Source organism: Cricetulus griseus, chromosome 8, assembly GCF_003668045.3.
Source record: "Cricetulus griseus strain 17A/GY chromosome 8, alternate assembly CriGri-PICRH-1.0, whole genome shotgun sequence".
NCBI classification, from domain to species: Eukaryota; Metazoa; Chordata; class Mammalia; order Rodentia; family Cricetidae; genus Cricetulus; species Cricetulus griseus.
The window spans coordinates 14,128,385-14,140,960 of record NC_048601.1 but is presented as its reverse complement, the minus strand read 5'-3'; the positions used below and the strand labels follow the sequence as shown (position 1 = coordinate 14,140,960).

Here is a 12,576-nt window from a genome sequence, read left to right as displayed (position 1 = left end):
GAAGGTTTATATATGTGTATCTTTTGATATATAAGTTAATAGTGTATTTTCCAATAGGCATTAAACCTGGAGAAGTCAAAAATTTTAGAAGAAGGAAGGAAAGGATTTCCTAATCTCTTTGTATACCACAAGGATATCTGCTACATGCAGAAGGACAATTAAAACTTAGGTAAAATATTTATGACTATTTTATACAATGTAAGCAGCCTAGTTCATCATTCTCTGAGTCCTATTTCTTCATTCTTCATATCTAGTAAGAATGGCTAATGTTTATCAAGTTCTCGCAGTCTTCCAGATGCTGGGCAGACATTTTATAAACTTTAATCATCACAATTGTCATGATTTTAAAAAGAATTAAATACAAGGTCCCATTCATGTTAGGGACCAAATATTCAAGTATTTTTCCCCTCAGCTATTCCTTCAGCCCAAGAGTGACTTTTTGTTGTTGTTGTTTTTGGAGACAAGGTCTCATGTATCCCAGGCTAGCCTATGTAGCCAAGGATGCTCTTGAACTTCTGATCCTCTTGTTTCTACCTCCCAAGTGCTGAAATTATAGTCATTCACCACCATGCCTAGTTTATGTAGTGCTGGGGATCAAAGCCAGGGCTTCATGCCTGCTGAGCAAACTCTACCAATCAAGCTACATCACAGCCTGAGTATTGTATTTAACAGGTCAAACTTCTTGCTTGATTTAACTCACATACTGAGGGTAGCCGGAGCTTGATTCTCACCAAGTTATTGTGACTCTAGAGGCCAAAAGCTCACCGACTATTATGTTTAGTCCAGATCCCCTGGGAGAATCATTGGGCCGTGATGTAGGTGCGGTCCTTATGAGTCATGGAATGAAGGAAGGGAGGAAAGGAGAGTGGGAGGGAGGGAGGAAGGTTGCAGATGGGAGAGTCTTGGGCTGCACTGCTGTAGTAAGAGCTCTTTCAGAGCAGTGGGATGTCTTAGGCGTAGTGTTGCCCACCATTGTAGTTCCTCGTTCCTCAGACACAGACTTGGCTTGCTCTCCCTGCTGACTCGGTAGTAAAACAGGCTTTCAGGATCATAAAGGACTGGAGAATTGGCGCAGTGGTTAAGAGCGCTTGTTATGCTTCCAGAGGACCCAAGGACAGCTCCCAGCACCCACCTCAGGCACCCACAACTGCCTGCGTCATTCCAGCTCCAAGGGTTCAACACCTTCTCTGTCTTCCTCAGACACTTGCACACTTGTGGTACACAGACTCACACATACACATTAATACAAACAAAAATAAATCTTAAGAAAACAAAGAAAAGGACAAAGAGGTCGCTCTGTGGTTAAGAGCACTTAATACTCTTTTTAAATTATTTATTAATTTATTCTATGTGTTTTTTATATCATGTATCTTGATCCCATTCATTCCCTATCCCTTTGCAACTGCCCTCCACCCCTGCACACACATACCCAAATAAAACAATATTCAAGAGAAAAATGAAGAAAATATAATGAGAAAAAAATTTAAAGGAATTAAGCATCTCATCATGGAAGCTGCAGAAGAGCAATTAATACTCTTACAGAGGACTGAGGTTCAATCACAGCACCCTCGTGTTGGTTTAGAACCATTCATAACTCCAGTTCCATGGTATCCAGTGCCTTCTTCTGGTCTCCGAGGGCCCAGGCACAAATGCAGAACACTTATATACATGCAGGCAAAACACTTAGACACATAAAATAATAATAATTTTTTTAACAAAAAAAAATCATGGCCTCAGCAAGAAGCCATGACAAAGTTTCAGAACACATTGCGGGGAGTACCTGGTCACTTGTACTCCTCTGATGTGGGGTGTCTTTCTGTATGCTGCTAGTATGTGTTGCTTTTATTGACTGATGAATAAAGCTGTTTTGGCCAATGGCCAGGCAGAATATAGCTAAGTGGGAAATCCAAATAGAGTTACTGAGAGAAAGAAGGTAGAGTCAGGGAGACACCATGTAGCAGCCAAAGGAGTGAGAAGTTAGAACATTACCGGTAAGCCATGGCTAAGTGGTGATACATAGATTAGTAAAAATGGGTTAACATAATTGTGAGAGCTAGTAAGTAATATGCCTGAGCCATTAGCCAAACAATTATATTTTATAGTAAACCTCAGAGTGTTATTTTATAAGCAGCTTCGGGAACTGATGGGCAGGACAGAAAACATCCAGCAACACTCCTCTCTGGGCAGCACATTCTCATTGCTGTCTCTTTAAGTCATTCTGTCTCTTCAAGCAAATATGCTGAGTTTGTCTTCAATAACAGCTCCCTTGCTAATCTAGTTCAAGATGCTCTCATCACTGACCTAGACAACAGCATTCATTCACCATCTCCCTACTGCCAGCCTCAGTTCCTTTAAAATGATCCTCTGTGGTGCTCCTGGGGCCATCCCTTCCACACAAATCACAGCTGTATGGGAACCCAATTTCAGAAACTGGGTGGAAACATCTTGTCACACTAATGATAGGTGTGATGAGCCTCTAGTGGTATATAAGTGACAAGAATCTCACCGACTTTCATTAAGTAGTTTTCACATTGCTTTATATTCTTTTTAGTAGGGCCACCATTATGGAAATTAGACATGGGCCTCTCCTGGTTACCACCTGTCACCCATCAGCTTAAAATGCCTTCAAGTATTTTTAGGCTAAACCCCAACTATTTGATTATAGTATACCAGGACCCCTAGGGCCCAGCTTCTCCCTACTTCTTCAACATTTCCTGTGACACCTGTTCCTTGGCACTTAACAATTAAAAACTGCAGCACCATTTCTGCAAGCCCATGCTCACGCCCCTCCCTTCCCCTGGAATGCCATGATGTCTATTCCTCTTCCTCTGCCTTTCTGCCTATGTCAGTCTCATTTTAGATGCAGCATGGCTGCCACCAACGTTCTAGAGTTTATGTAGACCCCAGTCCAAAGATGATTTAGTTCAATCCCTAGCCCGGTTCAGGAACCCTCTGTAAGGCATGCAGCCAGGAAAGTGATCATTTATGACTGAACAAGACAACCAGCTATACCTAATGATTATTAAGTTCATCATAACCAATCAAAAACATGTTTAAAAAAATTGTTTATGGGTGTTTTGCCTGCTCGTGTGTCTGAGCACAGCTTGCATGCCTGGTGCTTGTGGAGATCAGAAGGTGTCAGATCCCTCCCAGAAACATAATTACAGACAGTTGTGATCCTCTGTGTGGATACTGGGGATCAAACCTAGGTCTTCTGGGAAAACAGCCAGTACTCTTAACTGCTGAACCTTCTCTCCAACACATAACCAGTTATTTTCTGAAACAGCTTTTCCCTGCGTACCCCTGGATGATCAAGAACTTGGTATGTGCCTCCTGATGCTGGCGCACGCCTTTAATCCCAGCACTCAGGAGGCAGAGGCAGGTGGATCTCCGTGAGTTCAAGGCCAGCCTGGTCTCCAGAGTGAGTGCCAGGACAGGCTCCAAAGCTACACAGAGAAACCCTGTCGTAACAGAAAACAAGTGTGTGTGTGTGTGGGGGGGGGGGGGACAGTGGACTTGGTATGTAGACAGGCTGAACTCAAAACTACAGCAACTTTCCCACCTCTCCCAAGTGCTAGAAGTAAATGCCTGCAGAACCATGCCTGGTCTTTACCTCTTGCTCTGTTTCATCGTGGATCCATTAGTTCTTCTTCCTCCACCTTCCCAGTGATTAGCAGTCAAATAGCACTCACTTAAAGTAAGTTAAAAGAACTAAAGACAAGAGCGCTTACCTTCAGCTACAAGATGGATGGAGAGTTAGGAGTCAGAAGCCTAAGGGAAACATTCCCTTGGCAAGTTCCACGGAGAAAACTGAACCTTTAGCTTGATGTCTGGGGGGTGGGGAGGGGGTGGATGAAGATGAGGAAGTACAGAGCCTGGCTACTAGCTCCTGGTCATTTCCTTCTGGTTTGAATTGCTGTGAATTTTCCGTCTTTTCATTGCTGAGCCCCCTATTTGATTCATACATGTTTCAAGAGGCTTTCAGAATGCTTGTGGACTTCAGTAAGGAGGCCAAGGCAGACAGCTGATTCAGTCCTCGATAAACCACCCAAGATTAGAATTTTTTTTCAATGTTCATGATTTTAAAAATATTTTTTTCTTTTTTGTTTTATTTGAGTTACAAACACGATTGAATTACATGACAATCCCAATTAGAATTTAGCCAAAGTATCTGCAGCAGTTAACATTCTAAATGTTTTTCCTTGGTACTTGTTGGAAAGCCTCCTTTTTTTTTTTTTTTTTTTTTTTTTTTTTTTTTTTTTTTTTGCAAGGCTGAAAAGGTGTATCTTCCAATCACATACATAGGTGGGAAATAGTGCAGAGGGGGAAAGCAGTGAACCAAGATTGCCCGCAGAACGCTAAAGCTTCTGGGACTATGGGATGTAAGTCTTCACATGCATATTTAAATAGGCATCCTGCTGCCTGATCTTGTGCACCTTAGAGGACTCAGTTTGGTGGCTGAGTCAACATGAGAACGTTGTCCAGTGGTTGTCAGCCAATAGTTTATTTTGAGGAGGCACAGGGACTTGTAATAATTGTGAACAAATCAGAAAAAACAGGAATCACTAAAAGACTCATCAGGAATGTTTACACTGCAATATTGGGAATGAAAACAACGATCAAGATGGTACTGGCCATTATGAGTCATGAAATTGTCTCTTAGCCATTGTAACCCTGATCAAACAAGCATACAATTAAACTTTATATTAGTACTTGAGTTTAGACCATCTGGAAATATAAACAAAAAGAGAATGATGACAGGAAATTAGTTCCATAGGATTTCAAAATAATCTTCTAAAACTACACTAATTAAGACAGCTGTTACAAGCAAAACCAGACAGGGTATATCAATAGAAAGAGAGAGATAGTTCACAAATGGACCCACATACCAATAAAATTAAATTATAATCAAAGGAACATTCCAGGGCTGGTGAGTAACTTGCAGTAGAGCACTTGCCTAGTGTGTACAGAGCGCTGGGTTCAATTCCCCAGTACTGCAAATCAAATATTACAGATGAGTAGGAAAATTATTCACTGAGTGATATTATGTATGATACAATTTTAAAATCAAAAGGATAACGAATCTGTATTTTTCTCTTCAATATAAATAAATAAATCCCATTCCGCTTCCTATTTCTAGCCTTAAATGGGGCCAGGTCTCAGCCTTCAAGCTAGAAGCTGTGTCACTGATAAATTTGAGGGGATTAGAGTTCCAGCCACAGTGATTGAGGTGGTTTGCTGTCTAGGAAAAAAAGTCAAGTGCAACACCGATGACACCATTGGGGACTTGAAGAAACTGATAGCGCCCCACACTGGCACCCATTGGAATAAGGTCACTCTTAAAAAGTGGTACACGATTTTAAGGACCACCACATGTCTCTGGGAAATTGTGAAAACCTCTATGGGATGAACCTGGATGTTTACTCCCAATAGACAGGATTCCTGCTCCTTGCCTGCCCTGCCTTCCTCTCCCACCCTCATTGGACACTGGTATAGATGCCCATTTTTAACAGTTCACATGAATAAGGACTTCTATGTTGAAAAATAAATAAATAAATAGATCCCAGAGTAGGGCATGATAGCATACACCTGTAATTCAGCACTCTGAAAAACAAGCAGGAGGATTGCTACAAATTCAAGGCCAACCTACACTGCCTGGGGAGTCCAAGGCCAGCCTAAGATAGATAGCAAACTTGTATCTCAAAATAAATAAATAAATAAATGCTGGGTAAAGACTTAAATATAAAAATGGAATTATAAAGCTATTGAAACAGAACAATGAGTTTGTGAAGACTTAGATATAAAAATGTAATTATAAAGCTATTGAAACAGGACAATGAGTTTGTGTATAGTCTTTATGTGTCTGTCTTGTCATGGAGAAAGCTTTCTCTGATTATAACATAACATTCAATAACCACAGAGGAATTGTTAATATGACTTAAAGATAGAAGTTTCTGGGTTGAAGATATAGCTGAGTTGGTAGAGTTGGCATGCTTGCCTAGTGTGCACAAAGCCCCGAGTTCCATCCTAAGTAACACAGAAAGCAAGCATGGTGGCACGGGCCTGTAACGCTAGCTCTTGGGAGGAGCAAAAATATCATAAGCCAACCTTGGCTACACAGTGAGTTCAAGGCCAACCTGGGCTACTCAAGGCCCAATCACAAAAAAAAAAAGGAATACTTCCTCCACAAACACATCAGTAAGCACATGAGGACATGCAAATATTGGTGAGAGATATGTGTGTGTGTGATGCATTTAGAGGAACACATCAGGCTGCAGGCTGGCTCTGTTGTTAAAAGACAGGATCTCACTATGTAGCTCTGGTTGTCCTGGAACTCACTATGTAGACCATGCTGGCCTTGAACTCAGAGATCCAGCTGTCTCTACCTCCCAAGTGTTAAGATTAAAGGCATACACCACAATGCTTGGCTTCTACCTGATATGCTTGCAGAGGACCCAGGTTCAATTCCCAGCACTTACATGGGAGCTGACAATCCTCTGTAACTCCAGTCCACAAGGACCTGACACCCTCTTCTGACCACTGATGGCACCAGGTACCCGCAGGGTACATTTACATGCAAGCAAAACACACACATATAAGGTAATAAACCTGAATAAAGGAAAACAGCAATATTGGCAGAAATTGAAGTCTCTCTCTCTGTCTCTCTGTCTCTCTGTCTCTCTGTCTCTCTCTGTCTCTCTGTCTCTCTCTCTGTCTCTCTCTCTCTCTGTCTCTCTCTCTCTCTCTCTCTCTGTGTGTGTGTGTGTGTGTGTGTGTGTGTGTGTGATCTAAAAGCTCTTCCACTAGGACTCTATCTTACACATTGACACAAGAACAGAGAGATGTATCATTAAAGTTCCCCCATGTCTTTATTAATAGAACATGAAGTAAAGCAAGAATTCTAAAAGAAAGAAGGGAAGATATGGCGCTCTACCCAACAGATACAGAATAGTATCTAATATATATTATTGACTAAAAAAAAGTTAGGAGCTGCACATGGTGGTGTGTGCCTGTAACCCTACTCTTTGGCAAGTAGATATGGAGTATCATGATTCCAAGGTCAGCGTCAGCCACATACTGAATTTGAGACCATCCTGGAGACCCTGCCTTCAACACCCCGCCCCCCCACACACACAAAATGAGTATAGTATAGCTCAGTGGTAAGATGCTTTTGCCTCTCATGCACAAGGCCCAAGGTTTTAGTCCCATCACACACAGACACACAGTTATCGTCACTTTTCAGAGACATTACAATAGTGTGGATTATAATTTGGGGTGAAGGAAGGGAGAGCTAAGCAAATGTCTGGGAACATTCTGGGCACTGTCACGTAGCTGTACTGTTTCCCTGGGGAGATGTCTCAATGGCTATTTTGTTACTTACTGCTCCAGTGTGACAGAAAGCTTCTGGCAGGGAAGCAAGCCATTGGTCATAGATGAGAGACTTAACATCAGAGTCCTCACCAGGCATGGGTTATGGGTGTGGTTAACACATACACCAGGCCCTCGCTATCATTTTGTTTCTGTATACTATGCCATCGTATAAATGGTCTAACACAATAAAACTGCCCTAAGTAAAACGAGGAACTGCTAAGTACTGATGCCATTGTCGCCCTCATATCCTAGTCCTCAGTGGTCCCCAGTTGCCTGCCATTTAAAGTGCTCCATCATCTGTCTCTTGCCATCTTCTTTGTCCTTCGCTCCTGACTCTTCTTACCTCCTCCTGGATGCTGCACCCAAACCCACTTGTTTGCATTCCGCTCTACTTCACAGCACTGTGACTTTGCAAATGTCTCTTTACTTGCCTGCTTGAAAAATCTTGTGTTCCTTTTTTGAGACTTGGCTTTCAAGAGACTTGCCACGGTTCCTTGATATTTCATTTATACCTGTATTATCTAACTTAACACACTACCCTGCAGTTTATTCATTAAGTACTCAGTTAAAGAATGTAAGAAACCCTGTAAATCCCCACTAACTATAGCTCCTTAAGGGTAGAAACCCAGTTTAGTGTTTGGTTAGTTTTATGAGGGTGGGTATAAATACATGTGAATACGTGTATATGTTCCCTCTCTCCTTTCCCCCTCCCCTCCCGCCCCCTCCTCTGTCTCTCTGTCTCTCTGTCTCTCTGTCTGTCTCTCTCTCTCTCTCTCTCTCTCTCTCTCTCTCTCTCTCTCTCTCTCTCTCTGTGTGTGTGTGTGTGTGTGTGTGTGTGTGTGTGTGTGTCCAGTGCACGTTACTTGGGTCTGGGTCATCAGGCTTGGCAACAGGCACCTTTACATCCTAAGCCATCTTGCCTGCCCGTGAAGGATGTCTTTGTAGTGTTGATGTTTCTTGACACAGAGACAAACTGCACCTCTCTTGAATCCCCAGTCCCTGTGGAAGGGCCTCACTCTCCATGGCTTTGGCATTGAGAACTGTAAAGACTCTTTCAGTGTGGACTACACAGCTGGCACCAACTTACACAGGGGAGGGTTTACTTTCAGACACACCAGAACACCCGCTATACATCATTCCTGTCTTGACAACAAGCTTTTAGGCAAATGCCTGAACTTTCTTCCTTCACATAGCGAGCATCTCTCCAAACAAGCTGGGATGGTAACTTGTTTTCTTTGGCAAAATGATTAATGGGGACAATTACTCATATGCCTGATTGCTTGACATTTCCAATCACATTGTCATTTTGTTTATGGAGCGCTGGGTAAAAATACCCAGGAATCTACTACCAGTGGAGGGCCCACCTGTCTGCCAGCGGCACTGAAAGGAGAAGCTGGGAAGGCAGCTCCCTTGAAGAGTACCCAGGAAAGTCTAATTCTGTCACCAGCCTCCCCGGGACTCTGCACAAATGACCTCTGAACTTAGCAATAGCACCTGTGGAAACAAGAGAAACGCCTTGGGCTGGCTGGGGACCCAGATGCCTTGCAGGCAGCTAGAGAAACGGAAGAAGCACCTGTTGTGCCTGAGCATAGCAGGGTAGGGAGCTGGGCAGCTAGGAGAGCCAACATCCAAATTGAGGGATAGAAACAAGGGAAGTTGGTGGGGCAGAGACACACGGCATGACTGGGAAAGTAAAGCAAGGGTAGCAAGTCCACACTTCCATCTTGCTTGGGACCCAAAGTGCAGGACAGGCTAGGTTCTAGCAGAAAGCTCTAGGAAATACCAGACTGGGTCCAAGAAAGTGGCTCAGCCAGTAAAGCACTTGCCACACAAGCCTGATAAACTGAGTGTGACCCCCCCAGAACCAACTCCACAACACTGTCCTCTGATCTCCACATGCACTGTGGCATTCATGTGCACCCCCCACACACACACACACACTAATAACAAAATGATGATGATGACCTCAGGTCAAACCAAGTATGGGAGCATCTGTAAAAAGAGACTGTTGGCTGAGCCATGGTGGCACACACCTTTAATTCCAGCGCTCAGGAGGCAGAGGCAGGCAGATCTCTGTGAGTTAGAGGCCAGCCTGCTCTACAGAGGGAATTCCACGACAGCCAGGGATACACAGACGCTGTCTCAAAAAAATGAGAGGGGGGGAGAGAGAGGGAGGGAGAGAGAGAGACTATTCATTCCACTCAGTTTTAAAAACAACTAGCAAGGGCTGAGGCTGTAGCTCTTTTGGAAAGGCTTGCCTAACATGCACACAGCTCTTGTTCAACCCCCAGCATTACAAAAACAAAACAAAACAAAACAAAACAGACAAGCAAAGCTGTGACTCATCCATCACAGGAAGAGATGCAGCAGAAACAGCTCAGGTGTGTGCTTTAGGAAGAGCACCAAGGAAAACGCCCTGTGGCTAAGACCTACTGATTTAACTAGGGGGTTTTGAGACAAGGTCTCATGCATCCCAGGCTGCTGTTGAACTCTCTCTCTCTCTCTCTCTCTCTCTCTCTCTCTCTCTCTCTCTCTCTCTCTCTTTCTATTTTTATTTATTTATTATGTATACAACCAACATTCTGCCTCCAGGTATCCTGTATGCCAGAAGAGGGCACCAGGTCTCATTACAGATGGCTGTGAGCCACCACGTGGGTGCTGGGAATTGAACTCAGGACCTCTGGAAGAGCAGTCAGTGCTCTTAACCTCTGAGCCAACTCTCCAGCCCCTGCTGTTGAAGTCTTGACCTTCCTGTTTCCACCTTCTGAGCGCTGAGATCACAGGCAAATATCATGTCGGGCGAAGGCCTTTCCTCTGTGCATGTGTTTTGAATATTTTAAATTGACTCTTGGACAATTTCAAACATGTACACAATGTATCTTGATCATATCCAGCAAAACCCCCTTACCACTCCTTGGGTCCCCCTCATACTTTCTCCTACCTTCATGTCCTTTTCCTTTTAGAGCCCACTGAATCCAGCTAGCGCTGCCCGAGTGCACTGGTTGTGGGGCCATCCACTGGAGCATGGGGTACCCTAACAGTATGCACACTCCTATGTGCATGGACTGCCTCCATCAGCTGCCAATAGTTCCTCAGCCGCAGGAAAGCAGAGCCAACTCCTCTCCCCTCCGTGCTGGATTGCTGACTGGATCTCATGCAAGCCTTGTGCTGGTCTGCACTGCTGTTTTGAGCTCATGAAAGCCAGGCCATGCCATGTCCAAAAGAAAGCATTTCACTACATTCCTCTCTATCCTTTGGCTCTTACATTACTTCTACCCCCTTTTCCTTGATGTCCCTTGAGTTGGGGGCAGCACAGAAGGACTGGTATAAATGTCCCACTTAAGGTTGAGCACTCAATAGTCCTTTCTCTCGGCACTTTAACCCAGTCTCTGCATTGACCACTGCCCCCTGCAACAAGAAGCCTCTCTGGCCCGGGTTGAGAGCAGCACTCATATATGACCATAAATATAAATATTTAAAAGGCAATTTGACAGCAAACAACAATAGAGGTTCCCCCCAAGGCCATGAGCTTTAGACCATAGTACCAGGCATGAATTCCCTCCTGTAGAGACCTCAAATCTGAGTAGAAAAGAGTTGGTTATCCTGATAATAGTTTTGTCACTATTGCACAGGTAGGCACACACATCTTGCCTGGCAGGTTGGCATTGTAATACACAGGGTCCACTGCTGGGTAAGTCCGCTGATGACTTTTCTTCCTTAGTGGGGCTGTGTGGTACCTTCCAGCACTCTGAAAACTGGCTGGCCATAGGGGAAAAGGTTTTCAGGTCATTTCCAGATTGGTTTCTCCATATCCTGCAATCAAAGAGTGTGGTATCTTCGGCAATAAGATCTTACCATGAGAAAGACCTTTGCAATCAGCACTATTCACCCTGGACATGTAAGACTGTGTTGTAAAAGCCATCCACAGCGAGGAGAGAATTTAACATGGGCTGGATTGCAAAATAAGCATGAAAGGGTGCCACTTAAACCTGTCTGAGATAGTCTTGGAATGCATACATTCTAAAAGGCTATTTCACATAGCCAGCAAAAGTAATCCCTAGTGATTTGGATGACTTGCTAATGACAGAAGCAAACCTGACACCTAAACAGAGTTATACTGACATTTAGGGATAATGTTCGCTAAAAGAACTATTCCTTCTAACAAAAGACTACTCACAATGACAGAAAATATGTGCTAGACCAAAGGTGACGGCTCACACTTGTGACCCTCGAATCAGAAGGGCTGTGAGTTTAAGAACTTGCTCAAACAAACATAAATAATAGTTGGTATTAGATAGGTGAGGTCCCAACTATCAACCCCTCCATTCCAAAGAGACAATGTTAACACAAAGATTTTGGGAAATACTTGGATGCTATGCTGTTCAGGTATCACTGAATTAACCAGGGAAGATAGATAGTAAATACCTTCAAATCTACACAGATATTCTGAGAATAATTCTATGAATCAAATAATTCTATGAATTTGAAGAATATATACTACTTAAAGAATATTTGAAGATATATACATATTTGAAATATTTTTCAAATATGGTCTCATGAAGTCCAGGCTGGCCTAGTGTGAAATATTCCTTTACCCTGTGTGAATATATGTTGCTGCGATTGCTTTAATAAAGAAGCTGGCTGGCTAATAGCTAGACGGGCTGAGGTTAGGCAGAACTGCCAGACTAAGGATGCTGGGAAGAGAATGGAGTCTCTGGAGTTGCAGGAGATTCGGGGAGAAGAAAGATGTATGTGTGAAAGAAAGTACCGGGCAGGCCACGAGGCAGAAGAGGGTAGATAAGAAGTATGGGTTCATCTAAAATGTAAGAGTTAGCTAGTAACAAGCCTGAGCTATCAGCCAAGCATTTATAATTCATTTTAAGCCTCTGTATGTTACTTGGGAAACAGCTGCCAGGACAGGGAAACTCCTACTACAGCCTAGAATGTGTTATATAGCCAAGGCTTGCCTTAAACTCATCCTTCTGACTGGTACAGGTGTGTTAACATGCCTGGTGTTTTGTTTTGTCATTATAGCTCAAGCTGGCCTTGAAATGGTAGCAGTCTTCTGTAGGGGAAGCTGTAGCCACGCCTACTTAGGGGCTGGCTACAGGTGTGGCTGACCATGCTTTCGAGGGAGTGGTCAGGCACACCTGTAGCCAGCCCCTAAGTGGGCGTGGCTACAGCTTCCCCTACAGTCTTCGTGCT

At 43.6% G+C, this 12,576-nt stretch overlaps 1 pseudogene; it reads left to right on the top strand.

The window, feature by feature from the left end:
- Positions 1 to 5,071: 5,071 nt before the first annotated feature.
- On the top strand, positions 5,072 to 5,558 carry LOC113837113 (annotated as a pseudogene).
- The last annotated feature ends 7,018 nt before the right edge of the window (positions 5,559 to 12,576 follow it).